The 15,328-nt window shown below is 35.1% G+C and overlaps 1 pseudogene; it reads left to right on the top strand.

Annotated features, from left to right (window-relative positions):
- The first annotated feature begins 736 nt into the window (after positions 1–736).
- On the top strand, positions 737–10,790 carry LOC110890419 (annotated as a pseudogene).
- Positions 10,791–15,328: the final 4,538 nt, after the last annotated feature.

Below are 15,328 nucleotides of genomic sequence, written 5' to 3'. Positions count from 1 at the left end.
TCTTTAAACACACAGCTGTTGGCAAACGGCTAGCCCAAACGGCTACTTGTCTTGGCCAATGGGATCCAACCATGTCATTTTGATAGCCCCGCCCAACGCCCGGGCTGAAACCCCCGCCCAAGGGGCCACGCCGAAACCCAAGCTCACCCGGGGTGGTGACTTGGGCGTTTGTACCCAACCCACGACACAGCCCCCGCCCCATACCACATATTCTAATATTTCCTAGATTTTTTTAAACACATAGCCGTTGGCAAACGGCTACTTGTCTTGGCCAATGAGATCACGCCATGTCATCTTGATAGCCCCGCCCAACGCCCGGGCTGAAACCCCCGCCTAAGGGGCCACGCCGAAACCCAAGCCCACCCGAGGTGGTGACTTGGGCGTTTATACCCAACCCACGTCACAACCCCCGCCCCATACCCCATATTCTTATATTTCCTAGATCACTATTGATTTAGTTTGTTTTAATTAATACATTTGTTTTAATTAATATATGTTGAAATCACTATTTATTTAATTAATATATCAAATGGTAATATCGTAAATAAGTAGCACTATTCATTCACTTCTAATTTTATTAGTATATAATATAATATAATATAATATAATTTTTACTTTTATTATAAATAAAGAATGCATTAACTATGATTACATTTATTTTAATTACACAAATAGTCTATATATATAGGTAGATTAGGGCAACTCTCACAAACTCCTGCAATCCTTTATCGGTGTGTCCCCATTCTAGAGAGGAAAGAAATTGCAATGATTTTAGGTGGTGGTGAGGTTGTATTATTCATCCAAACAGTCACACATACGACTATTATTATATTTTTAATTTTACTTCTCAAAAACTAATAATGGTGGTGTGGTGGGAAGATATAAAATATTCACACCAATTTCCCGCCATTTCCATCACCACAAAACCACAACTTTTTTCATTTTCATTTTCATTATTCATTTTGATTCTTCTGCAACTCATCCACATCAAACCAAACTCAACAAAATGAGTGGAAAAATAAGAGCAAAAGTGCACAACAAGTTCAAGATGAGAGGATACATGCTCAAAGTAGAAGCCCTAAAGGAGATCCTTTCGTTTTTGAGCAGTTTTGAAGACGCGAAAGATGAAGCGCTTGATCTCCTTGTTGATGAGCTTCATACAGTATCTCGTATGATCTCTAATTCTCTTTTGTAGGTTTAATTTTTTCAAATTGATGTTGTTGACTGTTAGATCTAGGGTTTTTTTAGGGTTTTTGCTGGTTTGTGGAATTGTGTGATATATTGGTTGCGTAAGTGGGTGAATTTTGAGTTTGGATGTTTAAAATTGATTAGTGTATGGCGTGTTTGTGTTCTTGGTGAATTTTAATTGTAAATTGTTGCGTCAAAACCCTAAATTGATGAGGAATCTGTTTTTTTTTTTTTGTTATCATAACCACACATACACATTTATAATCTGATTTGCATGTAAAAAGTTTTTGCTGCCATTAGTTATAAAAACATGATTTAGTTTATTTTTTTAATTTTTTTAATAAAAGAACGGTTTTAATAATTTTGTGTGTTTGGTGAAATGACATATGTGTTGGAATGGCACAATCTCTCATCCTGATAGGGTGTTATTGTTATTGGGGAGGGTTGAATTGTTCAAACATCAACCCTAAATTCTCATCTGTTTGCACCAAGAACTATAATCACCAATATTAATTTACGTTCGGTGTTTTATGAAGAAGGGAAAATATGGGAGGCCATGCTGGACATATACTTACGAAACTATAATATAGAAGTTCTCCCACAATAGGCCAATAGCAAATACTATGTTCTGAGCTAAGTAGTTAATGCGGTAAAATATCGGATATCGGTCAAGGACCAGTATTTGAGATATCGATTACGGATATCGGTGATTTTAATATCATGCTAAATTTATATATATGGCAATTTAAGACTAACAATTCAGTATACTCTCCTACCATTAACAAATTAACAAATATCATACTAAACTTTTTGTCCAATTTTTAGTTTTATTATAAACAAAGAATGCATTAACTGCGATTACATTTATTTTAATTACACAAATAATCTGAATCTGAATAAAATGATTTAAGAGGTTAAGTGCGTTAGAATCACACTTTTAAGCCAATTTTCAACTTGTTTGATATTTAAATGGGTTAGTGGGTTAACCTATTATACTGACCAACCTGTTTCACTAAATGAGTTAAACAGATCAACTTGTATTCGGCTTGTTTAATTAATCAGGTCAACTTGAACACTACCCCTTCTAAGCAGTTTAGGCATACCAAACCAAAATCTGATTATTTTTTTGTTATGTTCAGCTTGTTTTCTCTTTTTCTTTTTTTGGTTTGGAAGAGTAATAATTTATTGTAAGGATTTATGTGGCTTATAGTTTAGGGGGATTTATTTATATTTTGTCCTTTTGATAAACTGAGACAGTGAAATCATCGGTTTTGGATAAGGAGTCTGTACAGCGTGTCACAAGCAGGCTTTTAGAAGCTGGATCTGTAGTTGATGATGATAATCCATATACAAATATGTCAACGTCTTTCAGTGTAATTGATGCGTTTGACATTCCGAAGTACCGCTACGATCCCATCAGAAAGATGTTTTGCCAGTAAGTTTTCTGCTTGGGGTTGCAAATATCACATTTTTTGCTTATTTATTATTATTATTAAGTTATAACGGTCAAAAGTTAAGAAGCCAGAAATTTAAGTGATCTTTTTTCATTTGAAACTTGTCGTTTATGCGTCTTTCATTTTTTGTAGACACACAGGGAGACTTCCAATTCACGGTGTTGCTTCTGCAAAAGCTTGGTTGTATAGAGATAGGTTTCTTTTATTGTCTCAGAGGCTATCGCGGATTCCACAATTTTCTAAACCTTCCTTTAACAGCGAATTATCCGGACTCGGGAGCTGTGAGGTTCTCTCTCTCTCTTGTATGTATTGTTGCAAATGAAGGTTTTTTTTTAAAGTTTTGCTAATTCATTTATTATGTAGATATCTCAAATTCAATCTCTGGTTGGACGAACGGGAATAAGTTGGGTAATGGGTGTGATATCTCAATTTGAAGATGGACACTATTACTTGGAAGACCTTACAGCAGCTGTCGAAATAAATTTGTCAAATGCAATATCCTTAATCACTTGATATTTGATTATAGTATACAGTATGTGTTAATGTTAGTGTTGGTCTGTGTTACAATATGCGTGACAGTTTTTTTTTTTTTTTGTGAGAATACCATAGTTTTAGCTCAAGGGGAGATGCGGTTAGACGGTATTTTCCAGGTCAGTCTTACCACAACTTTTTTATATCTAGGTTTTTTTTCCTATAAGAAATAAACATTTTAAATCGGCCCATTTATAAGTAAATGTGTTGAATACGCCACCTCAACCTACCAAGCAAGGAACTCTTAATAATACAAATAAAATGTAGAAGTGTAGAACAACAATATAATGATATGATCATTTTTTCATTATGCAATAAATGGTTAAGATTTGTACATCAATATTAATACTTGTTTCTGGTGACAAATCCACATCCATTAAACGTTTGTTGCTAATACTCGATTATCACGCAGGTTCAAACATTTGGTTTTCCACCGTTAGAAGACAGAGAAAAGTCAACCACATTGTTTTCTGGGCTTAATTACTTTGGTGGTGATATGCTTAGTAAAGAGGACACTGTATCCCTTTTAACGCATATAATAATACGTTCAAATAACTGTTATCAATTGTCATGTTTCTTTTTTTGCTTAATTCTACAACGACAAATTGTTTTATTTTGGAAGTATCCTTGATTACGTCTCTAGCTCAAACTTGCAGAAATGGAATCAAGTGCAGTCAATGAAATGTTTGTTATACTATCCGACATTTGGCTTGACCATGATGAGGTATCGAGTTTGTGAGGCGTATTGAAAGACCGCTAAATTTACCAGTATATGCCCAACTACGTGCAGCATGTACTAGTGGTAACCTTGTGCATGCGGGGTCGCCTAATATATTTATTATATTTTTTATTAGAGAAGACCATGGCAAAGCTAGAGACTGTTTTAGACGGTTACGAAGATGTTGAAGTCGTTCCTTCTCTTTTTGTGCTTATGGGAAATTTTTGTTCACGTCGGTTTGATCTTGCATATAATTCTTTGTCAACTCTCAGGTGTGATTCTCTTGGTTTTAACTTTTAACTATGAATGAATTAATTTCTTTTATTGAATCAGCTAAAAAGAGACACCTTTGTGACACAGATCGAATTTTGCAAAACTTGGTAAAATGATCGGAAACCATCAGCGGTTAAAAGAACACAGTAGATTTCTTTTCATTCCTGGACCTGATGATGCAGGTAAAAAACAACAACTTTGAATGCTTTGCTAATTTTCATGGTTTTAAAAAACGGTTGAGGCGTGCGCCTCGCGGCAAAACGCCCAAAAAACGATTCTGAGGCGCGCCTCAGGGGTTTTTGATATTTGTTTCTGATTTTTTGTGTCAATTTCAAGCAGTTTATGTCTTTTTAATGTGTGTTTTTGATGACGGATTTAGTTGGTATTATTATTATTATTATTATAAGATATATAATTTTATCTTTATTTTCTAATTCTGCTTTGGGCTCACGCCTTGTGAGGCGATGGAGAAACGCCTTAAAACTCGTTTCCGTTTTTTTAAACCTTGCTAATTTTATTTGTACTTTTGTGGATTAATATTTTTATTATTTGTCATTTTAGGCCCTTCAAAAGTTCTACCTTGGTGTGCTTTATCCAAATACCTAACCGAAGAGCTTCGAAAGCACATCCCAAACGCCATATTTGCAAGCAATCCATGCAGGTACATCTGCAATTCTTTCTTATTAGTTATTGCATTAATTACAGTGTTTGTTTTTGTTGATAACCACTATTTTTTTGTCTTTCTACTTGTTTATATACCCCTTTAAGATTCATGTTTGCCATATTCGAGACATAAATCCTATAAGACTGTGGGGCGTGGGTTGGAGAGAAACGCCCAAGTCACCACCCCGGGTGGGTTGGGTTTGGGCGTGGCCCCTTGGGCGGGAGTTTAAGGCCGGGCGTGGGGCATGCTAGCGATCCTATGTGGCCGGCTCTTATTGGCTTGTTGGCTAGGGCATAGCGGGCCATGTTTAAATTTTAGATTTTTTTTTTTAATTTTAATACACCTGGCCAAGCCACGCCGGGCTAGCCACGCCCCGCCATACCCCTTTGAAATTGGCTTTTGGTCTTGGGTGCCCAACAGTTCACCAACCCACGCCCCACCATATCCCCACGGTCTAAGTACTGTTTTACATTTTACTAATTGAATTTGAAATAAAAAAGGGTACCTTTGTCTACCGAGTGCTATCTTCCTTCTTTATGACAACAATAGGATCAATATCTTCAGGAGATTCTGTTTTCCATTTGCAATAAGGATAGCGCTCTTTATGAAGAGTATTAATACTAGGGGTGTTAACCGGGTCATGTTTGTGGGTTGTCGGGTCAAAAGCGACAATCATGTCAGACACATGATAACATGACACGGATACAGCCCGTTTAACACAGTTTCTTTATTATTATTATTATTTTTTTCATATTAATAAACTAAAAGGTGCTCCGGTTTCTCTTTTATGTTTTGCACTTTGACATAGAATGCCCAATCATTTATCTTATGACATAAAAACACATTTTTAAAGTTTAAAAGGGTCAACTCACGAATCCACTAGCTGAACCTCACATGTTTAGCTAAATATGTTCACGGAGTTGACCCAAAACTATTTAGACGAGAACCAGACCCACGAATTTGAAATGTTTCCCACATCTGCAGTTCCCAAGCTGGTATTTGTAATATCATGTTGTCAAATGATGTTTTAATTTTGATGATATTTTTTAGTAGAATGAATGATAAATTTTGGTGATATTTTGCGATTTTATTTTTATCTTTTTTTGTTTTTTTATGTTTAAACCCAAAAACCGAACAACTTGACCTAAACCTGAATAACTCGAACCCAACTAACCAGAAGTTTAAATGGGTCGGTTATCAGGTCTTTTTCCCAGCCAAAAAACCTGAATAATAATAATGTGAAGGTACAAGTCAAGGTGGGTTCATGTCAAAACGGGTAATATTTGGTACAATTTGGTTAGGTGGACCTAAAACATCTTTGTCACCCTTTTGTTTTCAAATATTTAGTCTTTTAGATATGATTAAAAAACTCTTTATCATTACAATATCAATATTTTCTTTTGCATGAATTGATTTAGGACCGTGCATGCGTTATAAAATAAACTAGAGTTAATTACTATTTTCGTCCTTATGTTTTGTCAAAAATCACTATTTCAGTCCATTAGTTTAAAAATTGTGATTTTAGTCTCCATGGTTTCACTTTCGTGACCATTTCAGTCCAGCCTCCTAACACCGTCTATTTTACCGTTAAGTTTTTAATGAAATACCTAAATTACCCTTGTGTTAATTAAATATGGACTTATATGATTTTATTATTCGATTTATATGATTTTATTGTTGTATGACATATGGACTTAAATTGGATTGTAGGGTTCGACCCACCATGACTTCAGTAGAAGTAGATGCCTGGCACTAATTTTACATATATGGTTCCAAAATTTTAATTTTGGATTTTAGAATGAGAAAATGTCCAGGTGAGCATTATTTTTCAAAGTTATTATGTTAATTGATGCTGCTAGGAAGATATTAATTGGGGTGGGGTAATGGGTCGCCGGACATTAAGAGGGTGGGGTTGTGATGCCGGAGAAGATGATCGGAAACTTTTGCCAGAAATGAGAGCAGGGATGGAGTGGGGTGGGGTGGGGTGGGGTGGGGTAGCGTGAGGTTGTGTTTTAACAAGTGGGTCCTAGAATACAATATTTTAAATTTCTATGGTTTTTTATTTAATTAACACATGAGTAATTTAGGTATTTCATTAAAAACTTAACGATAAAATAGACGGTGTTAGGAGACTGGACTGAAATGGTTACGAAAGTGAAACCACAGGGACTAAAATAGTGATTTTTTACAAACCACAGGGGCGAAAATAGTAATTAACTCATTTAGATATCTTTTTGTATTTTATTAATAAGGGCATTATGGTCAATTCACGTGTACTTAACAGAATAAATGGATAGGGTTAACGGAGGTGGACTGAAATGGTTACGAAAGTGAAATCACAGGGACTAAAATCGCAATTTTTAAACTAATGGATTGAAAAAGTGATTTTTGACAAAACACAGGGACGAAAATAGGGTTTGAATTGCCAATTTGACTTATGAGGTATGACTGACATGCTTTTCTTTTTTGGTTTCAGAATCAAGTTTTACACCCAAGAGATAGTATTTTTTCGGCATGATCTCCTTAACAAAATGAGAAATTCTTGTTTGATTCCTCGTTCAACAGAAGAAACCAGTGATTTTTTTGAGCTTGTGAGTTACTACAACTTACATTCTTTGATTGAAAAGAGGTGACAATATGGCGGCGGGTTGGGTAAATTATGGGGTTTTTTTACATATTTCCCCCTCCTAATAGGGGTGGGTTATTACATCTTTCCCCCTCCTAATAGGGCTTATTACATATTTCCCCCTCCTAACCCACATGAATTACATATTTCCCCTTTTCGTTAAAATACTCTTATTAATTACTATTTAACCCTTAATGAACTTATTAAATGACTAATGATTACATATTTCTCTAATTCTTCTATTTTCTCAAAGGCTTTTTACATATGTGCCCATTCTAAGACCTTTCCTAGAACGTGCCTATGTCGGTTTCGAATTAGTGAATTAATAATTAATAGTTAGTCTTTGTAATTTGTCTCATGATATTCGTGAATCATGCTTATTTTTTAAACAAAAAAGTATACACAATTAGAAAATAATTGAGTGCTATCAGCTATAAACAATCATCCTGTGATTTTAACTTTTTATGTGATCAATGATTCAGCGCAATAAATTATAAGTTCTACAATTCGTAGCTCTTGATCTAACAAAATAAAATAACAAAAAGTTTAATGACAATGTAGCGTGTGTATTGTAAGAAAATAATATTATTACTTTCTAATAATCTTTTAAGTAGTAAGGTAAATTAGTTAGTATTGTTAATCAAACAAAAGCATACTGATACAAAGTAATTATAAAATATGTTTATATTTAAACCAGAATATCATACAAATAAATTGTAGTTAAATTAATTGGGTGGAAAAAGTTTAAACAAATTTTGGACCCCTCATAGTACATTTTTACATGGGTTAAGGAAGAGGACATATTATTATATATATCAATTTATAACGTATATTTACGCCAGTGTACTTTTCTGTTTTTGGTTTTGACCCCAAGAATTTTCCTTAGTTGTACTCAACTTTTTTGGGGAAGAAGATAGTCAACAAAAAGTTGCAAGAAAGTTAGAAAGATGTATAGGTGTTAAATTAGCTGGTTTTCCTAATTTTTTTTACCGCAAATTTCTTTTTTCTTTTGGACTTGAACCTATAACATTTACTCTTCGTTTTTCCTCTGTTTTATTTACAATGTTTGTTACATTCTCTTATATATTAATAATACAATGTTTTTAACATTAAAAGTTATAATAATATATATGGTTTTTTTTAATAGTTTTATTATCTTCTTTACTTTTAAGTTAAATAAGTTTTTGTCAACCGGTACTGGTATCGAAAATATCAATACAGTTATCGGTACATAAATTTAAAAACCGACACCAGCCTGGTACAGAAAGCACCAAAAGTTGGTATCGAATTGTTTTTGAAAATATTTTAGTTCGGGAAATTCGGTACTGCTACCGGATACCATTTGCTTATCCCTGATCACGGGTGTCGTATGAACAACAACGGTATCGTGCAACTTTTTTTTTTTAATTTCTTCAACTTTTAATGATTTCTTTTTTCAGTTTCAGGGGTAGGGATGAGCTCGGTGCCAACCAATACCGAATCGGTACTGGTACCTAAAATACCAATTACGGTATCTGTATATTTAGGTAAAAACGGTAGTGAATCGATACCAGGAACGCCAAAAGTCGTACCGAATTGGTACTTAAGATTTTTCGGTTCAGGAAATTCGGTACCTGTACCCAGTATCTTTTGCTCATCTCTGACCACAGGTTTCATACGAACAACATTATTACCATACAATTTTTTTGGTTGATTTTCTTTTGGTTATCTTTTAGTGTTTTTTCTCTATATTTTCTTCTTATTCTTGTCAGCGGTTTCCGTGCGCAACACGCTCGTAGTGATTTCAAAACACATCTAAACACAGACTAAACAATAAAAGACGTTTGCCGCAACGCGACGATAGTAAAAAACTAGTTATAAAAATCTCTTGAGAAAATAGAAGAATTAGGGAAATATGTAATTGATGGTAGAAAGGGGAAATATGTAATTAGTCATTTAATAAGTTCATTAAGGGTAAAATAGTAAAAAGGGGAAATATGTAATGTGTATGGGTTAGGAAGGGGAAATATGTAATTGATTTTTTTGTTTGGGGAAATATGTAATAAGCCCTCTTAGGAGGAGGGGAAAATATGTAAAAAACCCAATTATTAACAAGCGCACTAATTATTATGATCTATTTACAACATTATTATAAGACCTTGACATGTTATATTTATAGCTACCTTTCTTTATTTGAGCAGTTACAAATAAAATGTAACCCAATGAACTAATTGAAAAATAACTTTTCATGCAGCTTGTTGCCACTATAACACATCAAAGTCATCTCTGCCCTCTGCCTTTGAGTGTACAGCCGATTATTTGGAATTATGATCATTGTCTTCACCTCTATCCATCTCCACATACGGTAAAGTTCTAAAATTCATTTGCGTCATGGCCTTTTAGGTGTCTTCATTTTTAATTTATAGAGCATCCTTTTTTTTGGACATGAATGATGCCTTAAAAAATGGATATATTTTGATGTGACAATTTGAATTCATTAACTTACGAATGTGTTAATCCGGGTTACGTTTCTATCTCTAATTGGTCAACCTACCTGGTAGAATCAAAGAATTTGGTTAAAAAAGAAACCAATCAAACTGGTCGAAAGCTGTCACAATATTTTGAATGCATGCGAATTCCTAAATCATGTTATTCAATATATTTAGATTATTATTATTAAAATAGTATAAACTTATGCAATCATATGTTATACATTACAACATTTTCATAATTCAGAAGAATTTCATGTTAAACTAATAATTTATTTGTCCATCATCATGAATTTATGATGCTGGATGCATAACGCTTCATATCCGTTTCAGTTTGGTTAAAATGCGTTTTTAACTCGGACCAAATTCATATTTTTTTTAAACAACCTATTTGACCAGTTACACGACCTGCTTGGCTTATGTTTGTTTATTACAAGATTTACGTCTAAAATGTAGATGAAACATTATTATATACTTATTACAATATATCATCATGAAGTCAGCTAACGTGTGTTTGACCTATTTACAGATTGTAGTAGGTGACAGTAGCGAACAAAAGGCCTTCAAGTACAACACGGGTACCACTTGCTTCAATCCAGGCTCTTTCTCAAATGACTACACTTTCGTGGTATATCGTCCTTGCAATCAAGAAGTTGAACTGTCTGCTCTGGAATTATAATTGCGACTGATCATTATATTTTCAAAGGCCACGACCAAAGAAACAAAGTAGTTTCTGTTTCTATAACAAGTAGCTTTTTTCCGTGTAGCAATTTTATTATATATATCAGCAGACGATCTCTGGCCTTTTTGTATGATATGTTTTTAGTAGACAGACTGTTTGTTAGTCTATCAAGGGTTCTTTCTGTTATACTTCAGATTCTTAATTTATTTTAGTAGACGATTTTTAGTGTGGGACATAGGGAAAAGATCAAATAGGAAGTTAATTTTCGCTAGAAAGGATAGGAAGCCATAGGATTATGACATGTGACAAATTTTAAAATAAAGAGAAATGGTATTTTAGTCAATCCAACTCCTTCTTTCTTTTTCAAAGCCCAGTAAATTCAAAAACCCACCATTTTCAAAACCCACCATCTTCAACTATTTCTTCACTTTCTATCTCAATAATCACTACATTATATTGCGATTTTCATCACCAATCAATGATTCAGAACCCGATCAACGTGTTCTTCAGCTTTTTTTTTGAAGAAAACCCAGTTTAATTTCATAAAAAAATCTCGTTTTTTCCGGTGATTTTGGAGATAATCACTCGATTCGTTCGATTCGAGCGTTGATAAGTGTTTCTATCATTCAAATTTTGTCAATTGATGAAGAAATCGGCTTCGATCCATGTAAGAAATTCTTTAATTTCATTTTCATGATCTGGGTTTTGATTTAGTCATTGCGTTTTACGATCTTTGCGGGGGTCCGGGGGCGGCAGCCCTCGGTAGCGGGGTCCCAGGGGCGGCAGCCCCTGGCGGGGTCCAAGGGGCAGAGCCCCTGTACTAAAAACGCATCAGAAAAATTAATTTTCCATAAATTGGCTCATTTAGGTAAAACACATTTTTTAGGTGTTTTCAGTCCATTGCGTTTTAGAATGAGTCATTTTTAAGTGTTTTCTGGCCATTGCGTTTTACATATAAGACATTTCTTTGTGTTTTTGGTGCATTGCGTTTTAGGTAAAACACTTTTTTATGTGTTTTCAGTCCATTGCGTTTTAGAAAACAGACATTTTAAGTGTATTCTGGCCATTGAGTTTTACAAATAAGTCATTTCTTTGTGTTTTTGGTGCATTGCGTTTTAGGTAAAACACATTTTTATGTGTTTTCTGGCCATTGCGTTTTACAAATAAGACATTTCTGTGTGTTTTCTGGCCATTGCGTTTTACAAATAAGTCATTTCTTTGTGTTTTTGGTGCATTGCGTTTTAGAAAAATGTCATTTTTTAGGTTTTTTTTCATTGCGTTTTACGTAACTGGTGGTTTTTCTATTGCGTTTTACGCAACTGGGTTTTAATTTTTTTTTTTAAATATAGCAATAGTATACTCGTTTTAAAGATAAAAAACGCTCGTTTTTTTGGTGCAATTTTTATAAAAAAATAATGTCGTATGAAAGAGTTATTAACGTTTAAAAAATGGGGGGGGGGGGGGAAATTGGAGGAGAGAGAAACTATTGGCTTGGATTGACTAGAATGCCCTTGAACAAACTCACGCGCCTCTTTTCTTCCTTTCAATTTCCCTGATTTAATCTTAGCCCTTGATTAACTTCATGGATGGTCAAGATCACTTCCTATCCTTCCTAGCCAAATAAATTTCCTTTTGTATCTCCACCCGTGGGACATATCATCTTGATTGGAGGTTCTTTTATACTTCATATACATGCTACAAGTTGTGCCAGTGACAACTAAGATCAAGTACGTGCTTCTTAAACGTCAAATGGTTGCTTAGCTCGTGTTCATGAGATGACTAACAATGGTGGTGAGTTGTGTTCCTCGCCTAGTAGGCTGTAGTGGTCTTTGCTAGTCGGTCTACTTGATGCATATGGTCTAATCATGTGAACTTTCTATGATCAGAAAACTATTTAATGATTAAAATAAGATTGTGATAAACAAAGAATGCACTAACTATGATTACATTTATTTTAATTACACAAATAGTCTTGTTAGGATCTGAGGCCCCTTATGATTGTGTTTGTTTATTTGTATAATTTGAACAATGAGTGAATGTATAATAAAGTAAAGAGCAACGGAAATGGAAACAAACTTTGTAAATACAATCAAAAGGAATAATAGTTCTTATAAACATATGCTTTTCATTAAGTCGAAAGATTACAAATCAAATCAAAAGGTTACAATGCATGCTTACAAGAAAAACTCCCCCTCAGCCTGATACTTCATGGTTGATTGCACAAGATGAAAGGATTGGATTGAGGAGAACTCACTCAAAACGATCAAATGTAACAGTACATGGTACTATTCCATTTATAGACAAATCAAACCACTGAAGCATTTAAGCTGACGTCACCAAGAAAGTGACATCTAACAACCTAACAGCCTGTCACCACTGTTCTTATACAAACACTGCTAATCTAAACCACTGATTCTATACAATATAAGCAATACACTAAACTACTGCTTTCTTCTTCCATCAGTGCTTTCCTCAAGGTTGATCAGTCCTAGAGTGAGCAGTCCTTTAGCATCAGTAGATTGAACCAGCAGTGTTTACTCTTTATCAGTCTTTAGAGCTTTGTCAGCAGTTTGAAGGGCAGCAGCTGTTGTATACGGACAGTGGATAGAGGTCATCAGATGTTATCAGCACTTTCAAGGGGAAAGCCTGTTGTAAACTACTGCTTATGATGAATCCACTGTTGTGAACCAGTTTTGGCTTTCATTATCTGTTCCTCTGGTAGGGTTCAATCCCAACAATCTCCCCCTGGAACAGATAATGCCAAAACACTTCATTATTTGGATCTTTATTGTCTCATCAGAAGTTCCCTGACCTTTTCTTTGAACTGCAACTCAAAATCCATGGAACTTGTATCATCCTCATCCCTACACAGTATAAGCTCAAGGAGATCTTGCAGATCTTCAACACTCAGGCCTAGTGTGTTCCTTTGATATGTGCTTTACATCTCCATTGGATCTGAACAGGGTCAATACATGGGTCTTTTGATCAGACATCCATTTTAGTATTTTTGAACCCAATGGGTTTCTTGGGAGAGGTTTATTTACAGATGAGTTTAGTGAAGCTGGCCTTGTGATAATTAGTTGAGCAGTGTTCTGAGCTTTTGTTGGTTCAGAATCTTCATCTGTATTTTGTTTGAAAGCCCTTCTTATGAGATCATTTGCTGCAGCTATATCTTCTGTAGCTTCTTTTTCAATCTGCTCTTGTCTCCTTTTCTGATCTATCTCAATGGCTGAAACATCTGCTGATGTGTTTGGTGATGATGGTTCGTTCAATACCTTTTTGGCAAGGTTTTGAAGTTTTGCTAAGCTTTCTTTATCTAAAGCCATTTTCTTGATGGCTTCTCTAAAATACTCAGCTTCTTTTTCCTTTTCTTCTGCGTCAGTCAGCAGTTTCTTCTCTTCTTGGTTTATCACAATAACAGAGGTATCTGCTGAGGAGATCAGTGGTTTGGAAGTATGAGCCTGTTTCTCTAACTTATCAATGCTTTTGTTTTCAGGCTCCTTTGGCAGGTTAGAACCTGTTATTCTCCTTCTTTTTAGTCTTTCATAGGCCTCATCTGTATACTGCTTTGTCCATTTTGCTATGGCTTTAGCAGGTCCCACCTTTGCATCCACCAACTCCTGCTTCTTTCTTTTGTATTCTGAAGTAAGTTTATCAATGGCCTGCTTGTATTTGCTCCAGTTTGGAGCTGTTCTTTTCTTACTTGGATCATCCTTGATTCTCTTGATTCTGTTTATCTCATGCTTTAGTGCAATGAGTGGCCATTCACTGAATGGTTCTTCTTTGGCTGGATAAAACTTCTCTTTCATGATGAATTCAAGAAACTCCTTTCTCATTACCTTTTGTAGGGCAGCATCAGGTGGCATATTTGACATATCTTTGCTCAGGTCTTTTGTTTAATCTTCCATTTGTTTGACCTTAGTGAGTAAAAATTCCATTCTTTTAGAGATGGCTTCATCACCTTGATCTTTACATTCAATTCTTGCTCTTATATCTGCTTGCCTGGCTTTGAGTTTTAGCTACTCAGTCATATTTACTGGATTCCTGAAGCCAATGAGAGAAGGAAATCTTCTTTCCCAAGGATCATCCACCGTATAGTATCGTTTCATCTCATCCTTTACAGCTTCCAATTCCAGTGGATAACTTTGAGCAATGGATACAAGGTTAGCAGGGTTTATTGGTTTGACAGGAATTGGTGAGGTGGATGGTTGTGGCTCAACCACATTATCAGGTGTGGAGGATAAAGGAATAGGTGCTGGTATGTCATCAGCATTCTTCTGAAGTTTCCTTTTCCTTGTATAAATCTTTTTGGGTGAAGGTGGTTTTGGTTGTGATGCGACAGTGGTGAGGATAGTGGTGGATGGTGGCTGACCAACAGTTGCTGAAACAACAGGTATTTCAACCTCTGTTGTCATTACAACTACTGATGTGTCAGTAGATGTCTTCTGCTTTTGAGCAGGTGGTGATTTGATGGGTGGTGATGTAGTTGTAGTGATGGCTTTTGGTGGTGAGGTGATTTTAGGTGAAGGTAGGGCAGTGGTTGTAGTGTGTGTTGGAGTGATGGTTTTAACAATTGCTGAAACTACTGATGCACCAACAATTGTTGAGACAACAGGAGTTACATCAGCTGTTTGGGTAGAGGTTTGCTGCTTGGAGTTTTTGGAAGATGGTTTAGAAGCCTGTTTTTCTTTTTCTGGTTCAACATAAAGACCATCATCTATTCC

The sequence above is a fragment of the Helianthus annuus genome, chromosome 11, assembly GCF_002127325.2.
Source record: "Helianthus annuus cultivar XRQ/B chromosome 11, HanXRQr2.0-SUNRISE, whole genome shotgun sequence".
Taxonomy (NCBI): domain Eukaryota; kingdom Viridiplantae; phylum Streptophyta; class Magnoliopsida; order Asterales; family Asteraceae; genus Helianthus; species Helianthus annuus.
This window is presented reverse-complemented; position numbering and strand designations above follow the sequence as displayed.